Source organism: Eleutherodactylus coqui, chromosome 8 (genome assembly GCF_035609145.1).
Source record: "Eleutherodactylus coqui strain aEleCoq1 chromosome 8, aEleCoq1.hap1, whole genome shotgun sequence".
Lineage (NCBI taxonomy): Eukaryota > Metazoa > Chordata > Amphibia > Anura > Eleutherodactylidae > Eleutherodactylus > Eleutherodactylus coqui.
In genome coordinates, this window is record NC_089844.1 from 61,006,032 (window position 1) to 61,025,259 (window position 19,228).

General features: G+C 45.6%; 1 protein-coding gene across 1 annotated transcript in view; it reads right to left on the reverse strand.

Annotated features, from left to right (window-relative positions):
• The window catches only part of BMPR2 (bone morphogenetic protein receptor type 2), a 172,073-nt gene that overhangs the window by 101,735 nt on the left and 51,110 nt on the right, over window positions 1-19,228 (reverse strand). The window lies entirely within an intron of this gene.

Genomic DNA, 19,228 nt, shown 5'->3' on the forward strand with positions numbered 1-19,228 from the left:
ACCGCTTGACCAGAAGCACCATCAGACTGATAGTATAACCGGCACCGTCTATGAGGAAGAGCCAAAATAAATATACAAACATCCTCACTGATTAGCCAGCTGGGAACACCCACTCCCTGATGACCAATCAGTCCACTAACTGTCAGAGAAGTGTCCTGATCAGCGTCCAGCGCCAAAATGACACTGAGCATGTGTCAAAGTGAGGATCACATGGGCCGGAGCTGACATTGTGACATCACCCTGGACTCGATCCTCTGACACAGTCGGGACCATGACAATCCAACTGAATATAACCGGAGTAGTGTCTGTAATACCTACCCAAGCCACCGAACTACGGACAGAGCTGTCTGCTTCCGACTCTGTCCATAATGACAGCCAACTTGGTGAACAACTGACCAAACTGTTAGACCCCTGCCGATCAACTATTGATGACCTACCTTGAGGATATCGTAAAATCCCGGACAACCCCTTTAAGTCTAAAAATACACATAGTTATCATAAAAAAGAACTTTATACTTGATTACTTGATCCTTTAAATGAAAGTAAGGCATGGTTAGGCACCGTGCTGGGCGCATTAAGTCACATGATGGCATTTCACTCTCTATAACAGATGTCTAAGCTGGAATACTCAGCTGTTCCTACGACTATAACAGGTTACTACTGGGGCAAGGAAGAACGGAGATCTGAAGCCTGATAAGATGTTCAGACTTTAATCAGATTTTAACCTGACATAAATTATACATTACGTGGCAACCATTCAGTTCAAGGAAAACCCTGCACATTTAACAGGAACTTCAATGTCATGTTATTTTTTATACAATGAACTGTGATGAAAGCATCACTTTCAGCAACTGACCCCCACTTGTTAAAGGTCCTTATCAGGAGAATACTCATTAGATCGAGTGGTTTGCACGATAATCGTTAGGTGTAAATGCATGCAGGAAGAGAACAATCAGCGATAAGTCATTAGATTACTGCTGATTGGATCTTTTATGCAGATCTATAAATCAGTGTTAGACCCATCAGTTCAGATGGGCGTTATTCCGGTGTGTAAAAACAGCCAACAAAGATAGTGCATACGGTGCACATTCCGGCTGGCCGTTTTTACGCCGGCCAGGAAAGATAGTTCTGGACCTATCATTTCCGGATGGAATACGGCAGCCAGTCCCATAGACTCCTATAGGAGCCTATGAGAGCTGCCGTAGAAGAAAGGTGGGAGGCAGTTTAGCAGCATCTCTGCTAAAGTCCCATCCCCTTCTCTCCCCCTCTCCGCCCCTTGCCGGCTGTCGGCAAAGGGAGGGGGCAGGACAGGGTGGGAGATTAGCACACTAGCTCCTGCCTCATCCCGCAAGCTCATTTTGCAGACAGCCGGCAAGGGGCGGAAAGGGGGAGAAAAGGGGGTGAGACTTTAGCAGAGCTAATCTCTCTCTCCTCACCCAATAGTATCCCAGACTCGGTGTATACTCGTACGGCGCATAAACGGGAGATGAAGCCAATTATTGTACAGGGCAAATGCATGCCAAACGAACGATATAGGATCGCTACATCAACGCTGGTTGCACGCTCCTTTCAATTTATCTATTTAAAGCTCCCTAAATCAGAATTTATGATACAAACTGCCCTAGCCACTAGCTGAACTGGAAGCATTAAGGGCTCCCATGGTGCCGCTTACACATATTACGTGAAATACATGTGCGAGAAAGATCGCAGCATTTTCTATCTTGGCGCGTGTTATGCATGGTGATTGCCGGCAATCGCAATGCCATTATGTACTTGCTGCGTGCCACCTTGCGCATGGCAAGCTGTGTCATGCTGGCCAGAGACTAAAATAGCTAAAAAAACACCCAAACAAATGTAGCAACTTTTCTTAGAAAATTCAAGCTGTAACGTTATATTTCTGCAGAGAACAAACAGACAAGATAAACTGTACAGAACAAACTGAACTAGGCAAAAGTTCACGTCAACAAAAGGAATTATGGTGGTTTAACACTGTGCCCAACAGTCACGCAGAAGTGATACTCATTCAGTGAACTGGGGCGGAGCGTGCCGGAGATCCTTCCAGCCGCCCGCTGCCATTCACTGTGAACAGACAGTCGGTCAAAGATGAAAGACTGCCTGTTTATACTAAGGTTCCTTTAGAAAGGATGACCTCCTGGGCACAGATGCTGGACAGCTAGTCCCAGTGATGATCGCTCCTGTGCTTTTACAGGAATGATCATCGCTAGTGAATGTAGGCGGGAAGGCTTAAACGATCCCCGACCCGTTCCACCTCCATTCACTAGCGAATGGAGGTGGAATGGGACGGAGATCGTTCCAGCCCTCCCGCCTCCATTCACAGTAAACAGGCAGTCATTCATAGATGATTGACTGCCTTTTTTCACAGGCCGATCAGTTGTTCGGTTTTTATGCCTGCAGAAACTGAATGATGAGTGAATATATTGTTCGCCTTTCAGTAATGCATGCAGTTAGACCGGACAATAATCACTCAGATTCCCGCCGATTGCAGGAACCAGAATGATTCCTTGGCCCATATAAATGGGCCCTAAGCAAGAACTCGCTCACTAGTTACATTGTTCACTGAAATGAAGCGACTAGCAACTACTATAGCGGTTTCTCACTCAGGATCTGTCAGGTCCCATGATATTATAGCTGAGGATCGCTCATATGAGCCATTTTTCGGCCAATAGTTGTCTATGCAATTCCACCCTTAGGGCTCTCGTACATGAGCGTATGCGCAAATGTGCATGCTGCAGCGCAGCATATTTGCGCAATGCGTGAGGTTGATTTTTGCGCGTGTCTGCGCATTGTACTGTACTTTTTACGTACCTAGGACCTGTTCATATGCGAGACATGGACACCCCCGCCCTGATTTAAGGCTATTTAGCCTAATAAGGTCCAGATGTGTTCTTGCACTGTACTTCGCACATCTTCTTGCGTATTACGTGTTCAAATAGACTTCACAGGGCCCATAAAATAGAACTTTTTTTTTTTTGCGCACGCATTTCTCGCATTACCTACAGGTAACAAAACAAGATGCAAAATGGTCAGGAACAAAAAAGATATGTTATCTGTATGGACAGGGAAGGTTTGGAAGCCACACTCAGATAGATTTCTACTTTTCACTGCATTCCCGGGGAAATCTCAACCCTAACATGAAAACAGAAGGTGGTTGAGAAATATTGGCTTTTATTGATAAGCATTTCACGGAATATTCAATGCCATTAAATATCTTCCTCCTTTGTCTTTTACAGGAATAAAGCAATAGACGGGAGCTGCTAGATTTCCCGAGGGACCTGGCTGTATCTCTTATCTGCAGACCCATTACTAGGATACGATGTACTATAGCAGCAGAGTCCTGAACTACATCAATATATGGAAAGGGAAGGACTCCATCCTAAATATGTCTCCGCTTCTAAATTCCTATCAGCAGCTTACAGGTTAATAATATTTTATGATAGCTTTTCGGGTGGTTATAGGTTTTAGGCTGGGTTCACACACAACAGAATCCCGGCGGAAATCTCGCGGTTTGGCCGCAGCAAAAAACTGCAAGATTTCCGCCAGGAGAAGTGCTGCTTCAAAACCCGCGGCACTTAGCCGCGGGTTTTGAAGCAGCCTGGCCGTTCGCTCTTCCGCTGCAGCCGACGCTCCCATAGAGGAGAGTGCGGCCGCAGTGGAAGCAGAACAAAATGAACATGCAGCGGCCGGCGAATCCATGCCGCTGCGCCGGCTTCTGCTGGCTTTGCCGCTGCAGGTTCGCCGTCCCGTGTGGACGAGATTTCTGAGAAATCTCATCCACATGGCTGGCTAATTCCGGGATTTACGGCCGCAGGCAGATTTGCCGCTGCAAAATTCCGGACGGAATTTCCACGGCAAATCCGCCCCGTGTGAACCCAGCCTTATAGTGTCATTTTTAAAAAAGGTCAAAAGTCTTCAAGATGATCATAAAAATAGATACTATAACAACGCCAACAGTGGCGGAACCCCAAAAAGTAGAAACACCAATTTTATACTAAGAAGAGTCTTTTTTGCATATTATTGTACTTTTTGTGTGGCGGGATGATTTTGTATGGGTGCAGTACACACATTTAGGGATTATTCCCACGTCCATATATCGGCCGGGTTTTCACGCCTGGCCGATATACGGTGTCTCTTTCTGCAGAGGAAGGAGGTGGGTTGGGCCAGGAGCAGTGCACTGAGCTCCCGCCACCCCTCTCCGCCCCTTGCCACTATTTGCAATGGGAGGGGGCAGGACTGGGCAAAACTTAGCTCCGCCCCATCCCAGCCCTAACATTGCAAACAGTGGCGAGGGGCAGGAAGAGGTCAAAGAGGGGTCGGGAGCTCAGTGCACTGCTCCTGGCCCAACCCGCCTCCTCCCCCTGCAGAAAGGGACACCATATATCGGCCGGGCATGAAAACCTGGCCAATATACGGACGTGTGAATAAGTCCTGTAAAAAATATTTAGCCTCATTAGTTCCAGATGTGTTCTTTCCCAGTGAAATTGGCAGCATAATGCACAACCGCTTCTAAGGGGCCTTTGGTACACAAATGCGCACTAAAAGTAGAACAGGTTGTGGTTTGTTTTTTTTCATGCGCAAGAAAATAAAACATGAGAATAAACCCATTGAAATCAATAGGTTCTATTCTCTGAATATTCTCTGCGTATTGCGCATGCAAATACGTTCGTGTCGGTCCGGCCTAAAGTGGCATTCTGGACTTGACTCGCTCAGCAATCTCTGCTGCTCCTATTGAAATGAATGAAGGGGTTGTGTGACTGACCAGACCCCGTTCTCAGGATTGATGGAGGTCTCAGTGGATGGGTGAAAGCTCTGGAGTACCCTTTTAAAGGGCTTCTTCACATCCGCATTTTGCTTTCTGTTTCTAATCATTTAGGTTTTGAAGCCAATAGCAAAACAGATATAAAACTGAACCAAGTAGAAACCATAGTGTCCAGTTTTTTTTACGGATCCGGTAGACAAAAAATAAATAAAAATAAGTAAACAACAGACTATTTCTATCAGTTTCTTCCGCTTTATTTCATGTACCTCCTTTATTAACAGATTTTTAAACAGACAACAAAAATGTAACCAAATGGAAAACTACCCGCGGAGTTCCGTCACCCATTAACTAGAATGTAAAAAATCAATAAATAAAGTTTCCTTTTTGTTTTTTTTTCCAGCTATTATTTCCGTTTACAAAAAGTCCCCATAAACTCCAATTGAAATCAATGGGATTTAGAACGTAGAAAGTTTTTTTCTGTTCTGCAGTTCTTCTGATGGAAGATCAAAGCGCTGATTTGAGCGCGCCCTTACATGTAGATTCGTTTTCAAGTGCCACCGATTTCAATGCAGAATTGCGCTTCTACGTATCGGCAGGCTGATAGGTTTCCCTGCTGTTTACGCTGTGGACCGCCGTGTAGTGACCTGTAAACCTTCGCCCTTTGTCTTACCTGTGGCCTAGATAGAGAGTACAACTATTCCTGGAGAGATAATACTCTTGTTTGCTCAACACTAGACATGCCTCTTGTTGTGTCAGGCCGGCTGTATCTTGTGAGCCGCTCGTCACGCTGTCGCCATCACTGATCACATGAGTATAAAGGTGCGTTTACACGGAACAATAAGTGTTACAAAAATAACCCCAAAACACTGGATCATTAGAATTTACACAATATTCGTTTAATGTAAACACGGCCGACGATCGAACGATATCTCATTCACTTCGCATTCCATTTCATGCAGGCATAAAAATCATCATTCGCTCGTACGCTTAAATAACAAATGTTCAGTCGTTCTCATTCACTTATTCGGTGAATGTGAACGAATGAATGATTTAGCGAACAATTTATCGGCTCGTGCGAAGCACCCTCAGGGCTCCTTCACATGGATGCATGCATTTTTGCACATGCCTTAGCACAACTTATTTGCGCTACTTAGAAGTCTTTTTTTGCATGCATATTGGCGAGCGTATTGGTGCAATTTTACTGTAATTTTTGCGCAGAGCATGTTAATTTGCGTGCGGCAGAAGTGCACTTTCCGATTTTAATGGCTATGTAGCCTAAGGGGTTCCAGATGTGTTCTTCTTCCTGCATATTGCGCATGCATTTGCGCACCCCCATAGACTTCTGTGGGGACCTTTGGCAGGTCTTATTTGACATAAATGGGTACTATTTTTTTGCATATGGCAAAAATACGCACACAGGACCTGCAGGGTGCATTCACTCGGACAGATGCGTATCTGGGTCCATCAATACGCAGCTTATGGGTGCTGTGAGTCCCTATATACATGGGGGGGGGGGGGTTGCTGCTTGCGAAAGCCTTTTCACATAAACAATACCATCAGCTGATATCTTTACACGTTACGAAGATTATTTGCTTAGCCCGTTTAATAGGTCCTTTAGGGACAGGGACTGTTGAATATGCTGACACTATATAAACATGGGTATGTCATAATATAAATCTCCAGAGTACCTGACGGGCGTGTTTAAACGCAATACGCAGAGAATAGAATTTGTTCTCATTGTCTCTTTTTGTGCTATACTCTACTTTTGTGTGCATTTGGGCACTGAAGGTCCCCATAGAAGTCTATGGGAGTGAGGAAATGCATAGGCAATATGCAACGGGAAGCGCGGTACGGAAAAGAGAACACATGTGGAACTCATTAAACTAAATAGCCATTAAAATTGGGGCACGTTAATCTGCCGCGTGCAAATGATCATGCAATAGGAAAAAGTACAGTAAAATACATCACTACGCACGCAAGAAAACCTTGTTCACGGCGCAAATACGCTGCGCCGATTTGTGTGCAATTGAGCATATACTAACGTTAAGCAGCCCTTAGGCCTCATGTCTACGGGGAAAATCAGGCCCGCTACGGATTCTCCATGGAGAATCTGCAGCGGGTCCCTCCTGCCCTGCGGACATGAGGGCTGAAATTAGAATAAACTCACCTGCTGCGGGCCGTGCGTGTCTTCTCTTCTTCGCGGCCGGATCTTCTTTCTTGGGCCCGGCGGATGTGCTCGGCACGCCGGCTGCATGCCGCGCGCATGCGCCAGGAACATCCGCCGGGCCGAAGAAAGAAGATCTGGCCAGGAAGAAGGGAAGACCTGCATCGCCCGCAGCAGGTGAGTTTATTCTGATTTTAGGTCTCCCGCGGATCCGGATGGCTTCCATAGGCTTCAATAGAAGCCTGCGGGAGACCCGCACGAAAATGGAGCTTGTCCGTTTAGACCTGCTGATTTCTCATTCGCTCGGGCAGCCTGTTTATACAGCAGATACATCGTTGGCTCGCTCAAGCGAAAAATCGTTAAGTCGTTTACATTCACTGTATAAGCGACTGAGAACGACTGAGCCTTCGGTATTTACGCCAAACGATTAGTGAACGCGCCAACGATGATTTTTATGGCTGCAGAAAATGACCGAAAAGCGAATGATCTATTGTTTGATCGTTGGCTGCGTTTCCACGGAACGATTCATTTCCACTCATTTGAATAATTTTTTTAAAGAACACATCTGGACCTCATTAGGCTAAAAAGCCATTTAATCCAGGGTGTGTTCGTCTGCACTGCGCAAATGAACATGCCGATGTGTGCAAATCTAACTTGTTCATAGCGCAAGTACGTTGTGCTGAAGTGTGGTGCGTAATTGCACTTACGTCCGTGTGAAGCTGCCCTCTTCGTGCCTGTGTAATAGTATTGCTTAATACTACCAGGGCACGAAATGGTTAATCCTGTAGACTGAATGAAATGCTCATAAAAAATGCATTGCGGTGCCCGGCTGCTCCGCTCGCTGCAAGCAAACATCCGAATGACAACAACAATATATTGGTACATGACACAGTGTTATTGAAGCTGCTGCGGCGCACCTTGGTGTGTATCTGAGGGCGCCGCTGTAGGTAGAAGTGGCGCATATTCCGCGGAGGGTTTCCATAGCAGACAGGTTTTCCGGGTCATATATGTGGCTGTGAGAAGCTACTATTGTATATTCTACATAATGGTGGCGGTGTGCGTTAGTCAACCGAAATCCGTAGACGATAGAACCGGAAGAAGGCGACGGACCACTCTGCTGTTTTCGCTCCAGATCTAATATATGCCTTGCATCAGGGTGAGCAAAGGGCATTTGTTACAGCCTCTGATATGGTGGCATCACACGAGCGTATTGCAGAATATGCTTGCCCCTGTACAACTTTTTTGCACCGAGTGTACTTTGCGTGCATGCCTGTGCTCAGTACTGTGCGTATTTGCGCAGGCACCGCTAGTATCACCCTGCCCTGATTTAAATGGCTATTAAGCTAAATGAGGTTCTGGTCGGCGCAGGTTTGTGTAGCATTTTGCGCATAGCCACGCGTACATGTGTGCGTATTTGCGCAACTCCGATAAGCCTCTATGCGCCTCAACATAGAGCAGGACCTATTTTTTGCGCCCACAAGAACTGCATTAGCAAAAAATGGGTTCGTTCTATTCTCCCCATTTTGCGAGTGGGATATTTCCATCCACAAAAATGAGGAAACATACGCTTGCGTGACGCTGGCCTTAGGCTCAAAACACACTAGGGCTATTTGTTCTGCACATTTCTGTTTCATGAGGGCGGATTTAGACGACCGTATGCGCAATTGTGCACGCTTCAGCGCAATTTATTTGCACGGTGACCGGGTTTGGTTTGCGCACGTATTGGCGCATAGCATTGAACTTTTTGTGCATGCATATTCTGTTCACATGCACACGCACAACACCCCCGCCCTGATCTAAAAGGCTGTTTAGCGTAACGAGGTCGAGATAGGTCTTCTTTTTCACAGAATTGCGCAGCATATTGCGCATGTTCCTGCGTTTTCTGCGCACATTTGCCCACCTCCTATAGACTTCTATGGGGTCCTTGAAGTGCACATATGCAAGAAAATTTCACTACGGGAAATCCCTTCATCCCATTGCTTTCAATGGAGAGGCAGCAGTACAGACCCCATTAAAAGCAAAAGGGCAACTCTGTGACAGCAGCAGCAGGGAATTCCTTCGCCCCCACGGGGAATCCCTTCACCTCCGTCGCATCTGAAAGAATTTCCCAGGGGGAGGAAGGAACTCTTTGCCGCTGCTGTCCCCTGCAGCAGCGGCAGAGGATTGCGGAGTTCTCTCATTGCTTTCAACAGCTAAACTCCCTCCGGCCGCTGCCATGGGCTCTCGTAGGAGCCCATGCAGAGTCCGATATTTTCCGGCCCAAAAGATAGTTGGTGGACTATTTTTTGGGCCCGACGTAAAACCGCCCGGCGCTATATTGGCCGGCCAGGCACTTTAATGTCTTAGGAATATGGCCATGTGATCTGATGCATTGGAATCCAATGCATTAGATCACAGCGTATATCGTCCGTCCGTTTTTACGGCCGGCTGATATACGCTTGTGGGAAAGAGGCCTTAAGAGAGTGTTATACAGGGCTGTTATGGCTCCCAGAAAGTATTTTACACCAGTTTTAGAGGTATTAGTGAAGTTCTATCTCCGTTTCAACTAATGCGGACCGAACCCCGTTTTTTACCGAAATTCGTTGAACCGGACGATTCTCACTTTTCAAAACTTTGCTCATCACTAGTTTGAAAGGGTAAGGCAGTAAAATTCAGCTAATCTGTGTAGACAATCACCTTTTCCTCATTGCGGATTCATATACATTCACTAAGATCCAAAGACATTGCAGGCTATTTAAAGCTTTGGGATAGTTTGGGGCCAGGCCACAAGGGCAGATGAAATAACCCCCATTAGTGTGCGCAGCACAATGTAACTACATCATCTCTTCTCCTCCAGGCTACAGTCTGGTTTTCCAGTAGCATTTTAGGTTTATTAGCAGCAGGTAGTAGAAGACTAGTCCTATCTTCTGAGGGTGCCAGGAGTCCACGGGCTTTACTACAACGACTCTCCAGGGCATCCCCATATCTAAATGGTGGAATTAGCATGTCGGCCCAAAAACAAAGGCAGTCTGTATTCTGCAGGATGTAATGTTCATTAGGACATTAGGTTTCATAAGTAAACAGTGAGGAATTGGTATGAGCCACATGTTCACCTTCTCTAGGACCTTTTCTTTATACCACCCACAGCTGTACATGCCAATAATTGCATTCCCTTTCTATAGTGCTAGTGGCAGTTCCAAATACTTTTGTGTTCTGGTGGCAACAGGGCTGTTATGGTGCCCATACCCCTTAATACCTGAGTATTGTTTGTGTGGTGCAGTGTTAGGGCAGCAGTATGCAGTCCTAAGCTTTCACTCACAACCTGAAGGTTGCAGGTTCATTCCCTGCATGGTTCAGGTAGCCAGCCAAAGGTTGGCTCAGCCGGCCATGCTTCCGAAGTCAGTAAAAAAAAAAAAGAGTACCCAGCTTGCTGGGGGTTAAAGATCAGTAGGGAAGGCAATGGCAAAAACAGTCTGCCAAGAAAAAGTCACCATGGGACATCATCCTAGGAGAGTCGGACACGACTTGCACCAGGTGACTTTACCTTTACCTATTTGTTTGACCAACAGCTATTACTCCTGGCTTCCCCATACACATGGATGTTGGGTATGGCGGAGAACTCATGTATTATAAATAGGGGCAGTGGAGAAAGCTGCAGCCAGACAGTTCTGGCTTATGTCCAGGAGAGACAAAAGGATCGAGTGTTGAAATGTCGGGAGAAAGTCGGGAAACAAACATACATGGTAAACTTCTCCAATGCTGCAGAAATTGATAAGAACTAGAGAGGAGCGAACGTACTCGGTAAGGCCGATTTCGCAATCGAGCACCGTGATTTTCGAGTACTTCACTACTCGGGTGAAAAGATTCAGGGGCCGCCGGGGGGGCGGGGCGTGGCGTGGTGGAGCGGGGGGTAGCAGCGCGGAACAGGGGGGAGCTCTCTCTCTCTCCCTCTCCCCCCCACTCCCCTCTGCAACCCCCCACTCACCCACGGCGAAGTACTCGAAAATCGCGGTGCTCGATTGCGAAATCGGCCTTACCGAGTACGTTCGCTCATCTCTAATAAGAACATATCTGGAACTCATTAGGCTAATTAGCCTTGTAAATCAGGGTGCGGCTGTATCTCGCATCCATGTGAAAAGGCCCTGCAAGTGTAAAAGTTCCAGTAATATGAAAAAAATCACGCGAAAATACATTGCGCTAACACAAGAGTTCTTGCACATACACCTCTGTGAGTCCGCTCTTAGAGCAGTGCTGAAAGTATCACTAGGGTTGACACCCTCTCACTGGCAGTTAACACTAGGGTAGCAGTATGTGCACAGTGGAAACTCCACAATGAAATCTGCATGCCGTGCATACGACTTTGCCACAGATTTGGGTGTAGTCTTGCAGCAAATTTAAGCCCCATGTGCACCACAGGCCAATTTATGCTGAGGATTTTAATTTGCAGTATATCGATGGAATTTCTTGGAATCTCATCCAGATGAGCTGGCACCTCTGCCCTGCGGCAACGAACAGATCCTTTTCCTACGGTAAGCCACATGTGATTGAATCCATTCAACTTGAATTCTTTTGTAGACATTTAGGGCAGAAAACTAAAGAATTTGCCACAGTTAAAGGAGTTGTCTGGGACCCTACTACTGATGTCTTTACTACTATCCTAAGGTCATCACTAGTTGTTCTGTGGAGGTCCACTGCTCGGGATCCCCGCTGTGATCAGCTGCTGTCTTTAACCCTTTTCAATCCAATTTGTATCCTGGTTTTCCTAGGGGGCTTACTTTTTTCTGCCGTTATACAACGGCGCTATATGCTGGCTAAAGCCAGTACTGCATGAGGTGACACGTTGGATAGGCTCCGACAGCAGAGAGGCTGGCAATATACAGTAAGAGAACCCCCGACAGATGTCTTCCAATATCAGAGCTGTACAGCCTTAAATCATAATGTCTTCACAGGTCAGATAGTGGATTGGAAAGGGTTAATCCCTTAAGAACCGTCTCCTTTTTTTTCATTTTTTCCTCCCCCCTTTTAAAAAATCATCATTCATCATCGTCGTTTTGCCACGAGTTTCATTTTTCAGTGATACTATTTAATATACCTTATAATGTACTGAAATACTTTTTAAAAATTCTTAGTGGAGTGAAATGGAAAAAACCCCTAAATTCCGCCATCTTTGGGTGCATCTCATTTCTATGGTGTACACACTGCAACAAAAATGACATGATAAAATTATTCTATGGGTGAGTATAAATACTATGATACCAAATTTATGTAGTTTTTTTCTTTTTTTTCAAAAATATTTAATTTTGTAAAATTATTTTCTGCTGCCTTCTTCTGCCAGCTATAACTTTTATTATTTTTTTCTTCAACGTAGTTGTGCAACATCTCATTTTGTGCGGGACATAGGCCCAATCTCCATGGGCAGATTTGAATTGCGGGACACCCGTGCATACGATCCGCAGTTCAAGAGTAACGTGGGTGTCCACAGCTGAATTAAAGCAGGCAGATTTGTTTTGCCAACCTTTTGGTCCGGGAGGGGAGGATAAAAATTGCAGCATGCGCCACTTGCCGCATGGATGGCTTCCACTGAATTGCAGACGGGCCGCAGATCCCACGGGAAAGCAGGAGTTTAAGAAAAAAACTAAACTCCACTGCTCATGTGCAGCGGCACGCCGGATAGCGCTTCCGCACACATCCACAATGAAGAAAATAAAAGACCCGGACAGGTACGCAAAAGAACCGGACAGGTAAGCAGTGTCCTTGGCCGCAGGCAGGGTCGGATTCCGCTGCGGGCCCCCGCATGCAGAATCCGATCCCCTTGTGGACATTGGGCCACACTGTAGTTTCCGTTGATACCATCCTGGAGTACATATGACTTTTTGATCGCTTTTTATTCCATTTTTTTCTTGACGACGGGGTGATCCAAAAAGCGCAAATCTTTTTTTTTTTTTTCTGACGATGTTCACCATGCAGGGTAAATAACACGTTACCTTGATAGATCGGACTTTTACGGATGTAGCCATACCAAATATGTAGTTTGTTTTATTATTTAGATTCTTTTATTATAAATATGGCAAAAGGTATTTTTTTAACTTTTAAAAAAATTTTAATTAGTAACATTTTTTAAAACTTAAAGGGGTTGTCCCGATGCAGGGGTTAAAAAAACAAACCGGAGAGTGCTTACCTGAATCCCGGCGGTCCGGCGTCTTCATACTCACCTGCTGAAGATGGCCGCCGGGGTCTGCTCCCTCCGTGGACCGCAGCTCTTCTGTGCGGTCCATTGCCGATTCCAGCCTCCTGATTGGCTGGAATCGGCACGTGACGGGGCGGAGCTACACGGAGCCGGCATCCTGCACGACCGATCCCATTCATAAAAGAAGAAGACCCGGACTGCGCAAGCGCGGCTAATTTGGCCATCGGAGGCCGAAAATTAGTCGGCACCATGGAGACGAGGACGCCAGCAACGGAGCAGGTAAGTATAAAACTTCTTATAACTTCTGTATGGCTCATAATTAATGCACAATGTACATTACAAAGTGCATTATTATGGCCATACAGAAGTGTATAGACCCACTTGCTGCCGCGGGACAACCCCTTTAATTCTTACTATATTTTTTTAGTCTCCCGAGGAAACAAGAACTTGCGATGCCTTGATCGCTCCTGGAGTAGGATGTAATGCCACAGCATTCTAACAGGCATTCTATCAAGCCATGCCTCGGGCATAGCTTGATAGGCATTATGCGAAGACAGCCCTGGGCCCTTTTCAGGAGGCCCCTGGCTGCCATGACACCTGCACGGCTGCCTGCGATCTCATCGGAACATTGGCTGAGGGATTTAAATGCTGCTGTCGAATTTAAAGGGTTATTGCTCCGATGAGTCATGCGGCTTATCGGAGCTGTTGCAAGCAGCTGCCGGCTTTAGGAAGCAGCTAGCGCCTGCATTGTATGGAGGGAGATCGCTCGTGATCTCCCTCCATACTCACCCTGAACGTGCAGGGCGTAACCTTACGTCCTGGGGTTAGGAAAGCTCTTTGTTCGTAATGCAGTGGTCAGGGTTGGTATTGCACGTTCAGCTCCCACTGAATGCAATGCCAATAAAACCTGGGCTGCTGCAATAGTCATCAATTGTAAAGTCCTGAACAACTTTTTTTTAAATGAACCTGTGTTAAGGAAGCTATGTCAGGTGCTTGCCATCTGTATAGGAGACACTCCCTAGCAGTGCTAGTAAAAACAAAAAGGTACATTTCTATGGTTTAATTGCATCAACCGACAAGAAGGCATGTTAATACTTGCGGAGAACTTACTGTGATTAGGTTTCTAAATGTGTGCATTCTTGTGTCTTAAAGCGTAATATCTGTAAAATTGGACTTCACAGTAAACAAGTGAAGGTATAAGGATTCGGAAAAAATTTTTTACTTTATTTTCTATACATTTATTTCAGTGAATGCACAATAGGCAGCAGACTGAGGGAGGAGCTGTCAGTTTTACTCTGACTGACAGAATTTGCTAAGATTTTAGTCCTCCAGTCTACAGTAGCTCAAAAAACAATGCTGGCATAGAAATGAAAGAATCAGACATTTTTTATGAAAATAAATTAGGAAAAGCCCTCATTTCCAAAAACATTAGAAGAAGAAAAAATGGCCCTCCAGTCCTGGCTGTTGTAGTGAATACGGTTCCCAGTTGTATCCATTTATTAGCTAAATTATACAGTAACCCTTTCCAATCCAATTTGTATCCTGATTTTCCTAGGGGGCTTACTTTTTTTCTGCCTTTATACAACGGCGCTATATGCTGGCTAAAGCCAGTACTGCATGAGGTGACACATTGGATAGGCTCCGACAGCAGAGAGGCTGGCAATATACAGTAAGAGAACCCCGACGGACGTCTTCCAACATCAGAGCTGTACAGCCTTAAAGGGGTTGTCCCGAGAAAGCAAGTGGGGGTAAGCACTTCTGTATGGCCATATTAATGCACTTTGTAATATACATCATGCATTAAATATGAGCCATACAGAAGTTATTCACTTACCTGCTCCGTTGCTGGCGTCCCCGTCTCCATGGTGCCGTCTAATTTCAGCGTCTAATCTCCCGATTAGACGCGCTTGCGCAGAAGGGTCTTCTCCCTTCTTTTGGTTCTCGGCACGAGCGGCATTCTGGCTCCGCCCCCTTCTACGCATCATCGCGTAGCTCCGCCCCGTCACGAGTGCCGATTCCAGCCAATCAGGAGGCTGGAATCGGCAATGGACCGCACAGAGCCCACGGTGCACCATGGGAGAAGACCCGCGGTGCATCGTGGGTGAAGATCCCGGCAGCCATCTTGGTAAGGTACGTAAGAGGTCGCCGCAGAGCGGGGATTCGGGTAAGTACTAAACTTTTTTTTTTTTTTAACCCATCCCTTGTGTTTGTCTCGCGCCGAACGGGGGGCCTATTGAAAAAAAAAAAAAGCCGTTTCGGCGCGGGACAACCCCTTTAAATCATAATGTCTTCAGAGGTCAGACAGTGGATTGGAAAGGGTTAACAGTTCAATTAACAAAGTATCATCTGATGCAGACAATCCCCTTAATAATCTTTAGTATAAGAACCTTTAAAAAGTTCTAAAAGGAATCACTGAATGGACATATGTCTTTTTTTCCGCCTTACATACTATTTTAGGGCTTATTCCGATGTGTGTCCATTGGTCTGGTTTTCACGCCCGGCCAATATACGCTGTCCCTCTCTGCAGGGGGAGAAGGCGGGCCGGGAGCAGTGCCCCTTGACACTGTTTTCAATGGGAGGGGTGGGGCGAGGTTGGAGCTAAGTTCCGCCCCGTCCATTGCAAATAGTGGTGAGAGGCGGAGAGAGGGAGGAGAGGGGGCGGGAGGAACTCAGAGCACTGCTCCTGGCCCAGCCCGCCTCCTCCCCTGCAGAGAGAGACAGCGTAAATCGTCCGGGCATGAAAACCCGGCCGATATACGCACATCGGAATAAGCCCTTACTATGTTACTATGACTTGTGTTAGTTTTATTAATTAGATTTTTTATATGTTGCAGATATTTATTTTTCATTTTTAAAACCTTCCCTGAGGGTGGCCATATTGGAGACACACATCTCCATCCTGTATCTCCTGCACCGACCTTGCAGCAGGGGGTGTTATGTTTTATGGTAACTGCAATGAATTGGAGACAGAGAATCCCATACACTACCGTGAAAATAGGACAGTGTCTTATATTAATTTTTGTTCAAAAAGGTTTAACTTTTTTACATGTATAGCTGCCTGGACACTATTTAAATTGGCTTTTTTAATTAACTGTTAGCAGGGCTTAATTTTGGAGTGGGGATTATATTTCAAGCATCCTCAAAAAGCCTGAAAAATCATTTTGCATCCTCAAAAATTCTGGAAAATCATGCTATGTCTTATTTTCAGGGAAACAGGGTATTGCCTCATCTAGACCTCCAGCAGTACAGTGGAGTTGTCATAAAGGCTAGGACTACACAGCAACATGTGTCTCATGCAACGTCGCATCTCATTAGTGTCAATGGTGTTGCATCGCAACCTAAGGTGACAGCGACATGACAATCGCAGAAAATCCAACTCAGCTGGGTTTCGGTCATAGGTTGCAAGTTGCATATATAACTTTTTCCACCATAGATATCAATGCAAGTCAAATGTGACTGCGACTTTCTAGCAGTTTGGATGTTTTTTCAACAACTTGTTGCATCACTTTTTTTGTTGCATGACTTTTATACAACTTGTGGTCTGAGCGAAAAGCTGTTTATCTGCCTGTCTAAACGATCTGCATGAGCGCTAACAACGTAGCGGTGGCATCAGTGCTCATGTAATCATTTAGGCAACTGTCGTCTCGTCTAAGTGGCCTAAAACCCTCTAATGATAATGAGATGACTCTGTTTTCCTGATCTAGTCTATGCAGCAAAGCTTTAGCAAGTGATTGGCAGAAAACAGGAAAGGTCAGTCTTTTGTGACTGCTTTAGTCTGCACTGTGATATGGAGTAACACTGGTGAGATTTAGTAATGCACTTACAACAGTTATTTTTTTACTTAACGTCATATTTATAAAGGTCTTGCCAACAGAGAGGGGGTCTTCAAGATGTAATTGGTTTAGTGCCATGTGGAGAATACAACTCCTGCTTGCCTTCATAAACCTTCCCTGCTGTTGTCATTGGTGTTTTTTAGAGATGAGCGAGCATACTCGCTAAGGGCAATTACTCAATCGAGCATTGCCCTTAGCGAGTACCTGCCCGCTCGGAAGAAAAGGTTCGGCTGCCGGCGGCGGGCAGGGAGCGGCGGGGGAGAGCGGGGAGGAAGGGAGGGGAGATCTCTCTCTCCCCCCCGCTCACTGCCGCAACTCACCTCTCACCCGCTCCGGCAGCCGAACCTTTTCTTCCGAGCGGGCAGGTACTCGCTAAGGACAAAGCTCGATCGAGTAATTGTCCTTAGGGAGTATGCTCGCTCATCTCTAGTGGTTTTCTTTGGTGACCTACAAAAAGTCTCTGCACATTCAAGAAATGTATCGATGGATCCAAAAGTACAACAGTACTGAGTGTGATAGTTGTCATTCTTAAGCCACATCAGTTCATGAGGGACATCAAGTTTCCCTAGCTTCTCTACAGAAACCGAACATTTCTAAAGTTAATATTATAAAGTGATGTTATAAACGTTCCGTATAGGAGACGATAGATCAGCTCCCTACTGTGCAGTCATATGGGCAAAGTCCAAAGTGATCCAATACACAACTCTCTTCTCCACATGAGGAATTTGCTTATACAGAATTATTCATTTATAAAAGGCTATGAACATTCTTTTTACTTAGTCAGCGATTCTAGGGTACCCGAAAGGAGGGCAGCAATGTGCTAGTAAGCCTAACTTACAGCTATAAATTATCACTATTTGCTGCATTTGTGCTTTATACATTATACCTTTATATACAGTAATTGCAAAGGTTGTAATCACAATAGGTCCTTACGCTTGGGGGCTATTAGGTTCCCATGCTATGTCGCTATGTAAGAGAACAGTGGCAGCATAAGTATTATGGTGACATAATAGCAAAGCTTGCTATTCATTGCATATGACATCCAAAGGGGTTAGGAAGGGGGATCCGGGTAAATCTCAAGAGCTTCAAGTTACACATTTCTGTGGAGACTGTAAAGGTAGGCTTACAATATTGGGAGAAGTTTGCACTCCCTTACGACTTAACATTGATGAAAAGGGTTGTCAGAGTCCAATTTCTTTGATAAAACTAGCTTCCCCTTGCCCAAAATAATTAAACCAACTCCTATCTCTCACACAAAATCCTCTACCGGTGGCTATGGGTCTATGCTCTGATGTGTTGTCTACAGGCTGCAGCAGCCTGTGCACAGGACATCACAAGCTACTGCAGCCAACTCAGTTATCAATCGATGAGCTCTATCATTGGCTGCAGCAGCCCGTCACATCCCATATACAGGATGCAGCAGCCTGTAAACAAGATGTCAGACTCATAGGTAAGTATGAGTTGGTTTATTATTTAGGGGCATGGGAAAGCTAGTTTTAACTAAAACGTTGAACTTGTGCAACCTCTTTGACATACGATTACTATTTTGACTATTAAAAGTAATGCTTTAATTCAGCACAAAATTCTGCCTGGAGACCAGAGGGGGTAAGGGATATATATTACCTGTAGGTGGTTGTTCTCTCTCGTCCCTCCAATCTGCCAGGCCCCATTATTGACTGACCAAGATGGCCAACACAACCTTCAGACTACCTAATCCTCACAATGCATTGCTAGTGTTAGACTACATATGCACTATGCTGGTTTTTGATTGGGCAGAGCTGCTCACATGTTCAGTGCTAGCCAATCAGAGAGCAGTGCATAGTGTGCATTAGCTAGTTAGAAAATTGGATCAACCATCTTGGACAGCCAATAACAGAGTCAGAAACTGGTGGATACCTGCAGAGAACTACTGCAGATAATGTACCCTGTCTGGTCCTGGGACAGAATTTGTTTCCCCAAACCGGACGGGTCTTTTAAATAAATACACAGAGATATAAGTTCTGGTTATGTGAGATGGCCAAATCTTTATTGAACGATTATTGCTCATTACAACTTCAGCATAAGTAACCAGATAGCCACCACGTACACCCGCCCACTGGACAGCTTCGGGCATGTGACCTTAGAGTTGGTTGACCAGTTTGAGCACGATCACAAAACCTGCTAAGCTGTGACAACTAAAAGGTAACATAGTAACATAGTATGTAAGGCCGAATGAAGACATTGTCCATCTAGTCCAGCCTGTCTATCCTACTGTGTTGATCCAGAGGAAGGCAAAAAACCCCAAGGCC